The sequence below is a fragment of the Dromiciops gliroides genome, chromosome 4, assembly GCF_019393635.1.
Source record: "Dromiciops gliroides isolate mDroGli1 chromosome 4, mDroGli1.pri, whole genome shotgun sequence".
Classification (NCBI taxonomy): domain Eukaryota; kingdom Metazoa; phylum Chordata; class Mammalia; order Microbiotheria; family Microbiotheriidae; genus Dromiciops; species Dromiciops gliroides.
In genome coordinates this window covers 442,981,144-442,986,822 of record NC_057864.1, presented here as the reverse complement: position 1 = coordinate 442,986,822, position 5,679 = coordinate 442,981,144, and the positions used below count along the sequence as shown (strand labels likewise).

Below are 5,679 nucleotides of genomic sequence, written 5' to 3'. Positions count from 1 at the left end.
TCTTTCTACCTGGACAGTCTAAGAGTTTAGTTAGCCAAAATATAAATATCAAACTTCCACTGTTTCAAATACTGGACTTGAATGGCTATTTACTGTGTATTTTTAGAATGCTTCTCTTTAAGAGAAAAAAAAAAAGATAGTCTTGTTCATAAACTATCCAGGGTTTTGTATTGTTTTGTTTTTATTGTTATCCATCGGCAGCTATTTAGAATCCAAAGAATCTATTTTAATAATGAAAACTTGAAATAATGCTGCTTTAAAGGCCCTGAATAATATTTGGAAAAATCCTTCTCTAGCAAGTCTAATATTCAGAAGTTGGAGTTAAGTTGAGCTTTTTTTCTTTATATTTTTTTTAAGGCAACAATAGTATATCATTTGGCAAATGTGTAACAAAGAACTAGATCAGGGCAACTGAGCTTCTGTTCTTCTAACTTGAGTAGGGGATGTTTACTGTGTAAGGGAACAAATAGAAATATTACTGATAAGATGAAGAATCAACAGATTCCCAAGCCAGGATTTATCAGACTGTGTTTAAGGAGTATTTGAATTGATAACCAGAGTCCCTTTAGGTCAAGGATGTCTGCTCTACTTTAAATTGGTAAAAATGAATAACATTTGAGTAGAAAACTGGCATTATCATCATTTTAAAATTAAGAAGCTTCGAAATACTTTTTAAAATACATTGGTTTATGGTATATTTCACTAGCTTTAAACTTTCAGAATTGAAGTTTGGTGGGAATTTTTTTTCATGCCAAAGTTTTTTATCCAAATTATATCCACTACTGAATACTTAAGGCATTTTTTTTTCAGAAGGGAAAGGGAGCCACAGAGAGTAGTTGTGTCTGTTCAGATTGTTTAGGAGCTACGTTTTATAGTCCAGAAAGGCCTAGAAGAGAAAACTGAGGATCAGAGAATTTTTGACATGCCCACGATCTTTTGGTTAGCAAGGGCCAGAAGCAAAATTTTGATACTGGACATTCTGATTCCAAGTCCAATATACCAGCCACTGAGAAACCCTGCCCTTCACGGTACTTGGGATCTTTTTTGAGATGAAGAAGCACTGTGATTCCAGCAGTGATTTTCTGATGAAATTCCCTTTGTCTTCAGCTTCCCAGACACAGCTTCCTTCCTGATACCTGACTGACTCCAGCTTTCCTAACACGTTTTTCTGGTTGAGAGGTTCCAAGAACAGTCCCAGCCCCACCCCAGACTCTGCAAGTGCCTGACACCAGGTTTGCAGATGAAGACTGGGAAATAGGGTATAGGAAAGGGAAGCCCCAATCCTAAGTGCTACTATTTCCTTGTTGTATATTTGTGCTATGTTAGAACAAAATAGACTCCCTTTATTAAATGTTCAGTGACTAGTGAATTTTGAGCATCTTATTTCATTCCAACAAGAACTGTGCCTGAAACACAGTAGACATTTAATAAATGTTTATTAAATATTGATGAATTGGAAGTTTGACAAACTCTCAAGTCCATATGCAAGTAACAAGTTAAGTTTGCTTCAAAATATCCCTTAATTCACTAAACCCATATTTTTTTCTTCACTCTACTACAGGATTCACCTTATTTTTTTCCAAACCTAGGCCTACTATACTAGTAACTGGCCTTCTTAAGTCTGCCATTGTCCTGAGCTCCAGCCTCCAAGTCTGGAACTCTGGCCTTCTGATTGCTGAGCATTCACCTAATTCTGTGGGGATCAAACCCATCAGCCTCGGTTGTGCCAATGAATGGATGGATACCTTCTTCCTCCCTACCTCTTCCCACCTTTCTAACTCCAGTTCTGAGGACATTAATCAAAGCAGCACCACCAGGGCAGCTAGGTGGCGCAGTGGATAGAGCACCAGCCCTGGATTCAGGAGGACCTGAGTTCAAATCCAGCCTCAGACACTTAACACTTACTAGCTGTGTAACCCTGGGCAAGTCACATAACCCCAACTGCCTCACCACAAAATAAATAAATAAATAAAACCACAGCATTACCACTGCTAGAAAGGACATGTCAGTCAACTGTTCTATCCAGTCACTATTTCATGAATTTCCTATCCAGAACACTCCTCCCTGGTCCCTTCTCCTCTATATGTGTTGTTTTCTTCTATTAGAATGTACACCCCATTGAGGGAAAAGACTGTCTTGTTTGCTTGTATGTATATCCCCAGTTTACTTTATGTCAAGCACATAGTAAGTGCTTCATAAAATGCTTTATCATGAATTCATTAATTCATTTTTGTAGGCGCAAGCCCTGGCTCTCCTATTAACTATGTGACAAGGGAAAAATCATTAAGTTTCTCTGGGCCTCATCTTCCTCAGACTAATAAGAAGAGGAAACAGAATGCTTAAATAACTCTTATATTAGAGTAATGAATTCAACAAACCATAAATTGTCTTCCTAAGAAGAATCCCCAGGACGAATTGAATTTACAAAAAAAAATTTTTACCAAACATTTAAAAAACAACTAATTCCAATACTATATAAATTATTTGGAAAAAAAATAGATTAAGGAGGAATCCTACCAAATTCTTTCTATGACACAAAATGGTTTTGATATTCAAACCAGAGAGAGCAAAAACAGAGAAAGAAAACAATGGACCAATTTCCCTAATGAATATTGATGCAAAAATGTTAAATAAAATATTAGCAAGGAGATTATAGCAATATATCACAAAGATCATACTATGATGAGGTGGGATTTATACCAGGAATTCAGGACTGGTTCAATATTAGGAAAACTATAAGTATATTTCACCATATCAATAACAAAAAAACCCAAAAATCATATTATAATATCAAAAGATGCAGAAAAAGCTTTTGACAAAATATAACACCCATTCCCATTAAAAACACTAGAAAGCATCAGAATAAATAAAGCTTTTATTAAAATGATAAGTGGTATATATAAAATCAAGAGTAAGCATTATATGTAATGGAGATAAACTAGAAGTCTTTCTAGTAAGATCAGGAATGAAGCAAGGATGTCCATTGCCAACACATTATTATTCAATAGTGTACTAAAATGCTAAGTATAGCAATAAGACAGGAAAAGATATTGAAGGAATAAGAATAGGCAATGAGGAAACAAAACTATCACTTTTTTCAGACAATATAATAGCATACTCAGAGATAGAAGACAAGTTTATTTGAGTTCTATATTTATTAGGACAATTTCTAGTGTTTTCCCATGCTAGCCTTCTGATTTACATATATACTTTTATCATAATAAAAATGGCTCTTCTATATCAAAGCTTTAAAGGTATTTTCTCTCTCTCTCTCTCTCTCTTTCTTTTTTTTAGTGAGGCAATTGGGGTTAAGTGACTTGCCCAGGGTCACACAGCTAGTTAAGAGTTAAGTGTCTGAGGCCAGATTTGAACTCTAGTACTCCTGACTCCAGGGCCGGTGCCCTATCCACTGCACTACCTAGCTGCCCTAAAGGTATTTTTTAAAATCAATTTAAATGAATTTTTTGCTTTGTCCACATCTATTGATATAATGATATAGTTTTTATGGGGATAGATTTTTGATCACACATGCAATTTCACTGGCTCATGGAAGAACACTTCAATGAGGAAAGTCCCCTTCTGAATTCAGATCGCCACCTGATCTGCAACTTGGAGTATAAGAGAGCTAAAGGTTAAGTGTCTTGCTCAGGGTTGCACATCCATTACACGTCAGACAACGCTTGAACCCAGGTCTTCCTGACTCTGAAGACTCTGAAGGTCTGAAGGACCTTTAGAGAAAGGTCCTTATCTATCCAGCAGCATTATGCTGCCTCTCGTTGTTTTTAATGTAGTTAATGTTTATTCTTTTTCCAAGTTTTGAACTATCTTAGCACCTGGGTGTATAGCCAATTGTGTCATAGTAAATAATTTTGGGGCACCCGGGGTAAAATTTAGGACCACTCTATGGTAGTCCCTACCCACTCAGTGGCCTGAGCAGTAGGAGCCACAGACCAGTCCTCGGAAGCAGGCTGAGCACTCCAATCTTCAGTAGGCAACTGCTGAATGGGCACAGATAGCACCTGCACTCCCTCAGACCAATCAGCCACCTCTGGTTGAGCAGCAGTGAATTCTGGGGCAGGGGCAGTCCATTCACCCTGAAATTCCTCCTTTGACACTGCCTTCTCAGCTGTGGCCTGCTCTTCCTTCTCAATCTTCTCTGGGTCCCTATAGAAGTAAAGATCAGGCATCACTTCCCAGGGGTATTCACGGGAGATGGTACCACACATATGTAAGACTTCTCGGGCCAGCATCCACGACATCAGACCCACAGTGTGAGCTCCCTTGTTGTTGCATGGAATGGCAATGTCCACATAGAGAAGTGGAGAATCTGTGTTGCACAATGCAATAGTTGGGAGGTTAACATATGATGCTTCAGTCAGAGGCTGGTGATCTGCCCGAGGATCAGTGACCACCAAGAGGAGAGGTTCCCTGAATCTGGTTAGTGAAGGTGCCCGGGATGAAGCGTCCAGTAATAGGCGTAGCACCAGTGGCAGCAGCAAATTTCAGAACAGCTCACTGGCCAGTGTTCCTGGATGAGATGACACTAACATCAGCAGGATTTTCAATGGCAACAATGGCACGAGCAGTGAGCAGAAGCTTTTCCCAAGTTCTCTTCAAATTAATGATGTAGGTGCCGTCACTCTTCCTTTTGTAGATAGACTGTTCCATCTGGAAATCCAAATTAGTGTCATCCGAATGGGTTCCTGCAGTGAGAAATTTGAGGACACCATCCTCCTTCATCTGCAAGACATCCAGGGCTCTGGACATTGTGAAAAGTTTCCCTTTAAAGTTATGAGGGAAACCAAGAACAATGCTGTATGGATCCCTCTTCTGGGTAGCGAAAGGCTGCTATAGTCTTTTGGCTGGGATTTAAGTTACAATTTTAATCACTATTCATTAGTCATATTAGTCTATAGTTCTCTTTCTTTGCTTTATTCTTCATGGTTTAGACAGACTCAGAAGCACATTTAAAGGAATTTGTTAAGTTTTTTTTTAATTTTTGAGAATAATGCATGTATCATAAACATTCCTTCTTTTAATGTTTGAATAGATTGATCAATAGATGGATAATACCTTTATGCCTTCTTCAATTTCATTTTCTGCAATCAAGTTAAGATAGCTATTTGAAGTTCAGCTAATTCAAGTATTTTATATTTTTTGTAGATAATCCTCCATTTCTTTTAAAGTCTCTAGTCTTGGGGTAGCTAGGTGGAACAGTGCATAGAGCACCAGCCCTGGATTCAGGAGGACCTGAGTTCAAATCTGGCCTCAGACACTTGACACTTACTATCTGTGTGACCCTGGGCAAGTCACTTAACTCCAATTGCCTCACCCCCCCCCCAAAAAAAAATAAAGTCTCTAGTTTTTGATAATATATAATTGTGTGAAGTAGTTCTGATAATTCTTTTTGAAAAAAAAAATTCTGCTCTGTTAGTTATAATTTCACCTTATTTGTTTTTTATTTGGGTAATTTTATTTGCCTTCCTCTTTTTTTTTTTTTGGTTTTTCGGTGAGGCAATTGGGGTTAAGTGACTTGCCCACGGTCACACAGCTAGTAAGTGTTAAGTGTCTGAGGCTGGATTTGAACCCAGGTCCTCCTGACTCCAGGGCCAGTGCTCTATCCACTGAGCCACCTACCTGCCCCTCCACTTTTTTTGGACACATAATAAAATAACCTTA

The 5,679-nt window shown here is 38.2% G+C and overlaps 1 pseudogene; it reads right to left on the bottom strand.

Annotated features, from left to right (window-relative positions):
* Positions 1-3,890: 3,890 nt before the first annotated feature.
* Positions 3,891-4,767, bottom strand: LOC122752521 (annotated as a pseudogene).
* Between the last annotated feature and the right edge of the window lie 912 nt (positions 4,768-5,679).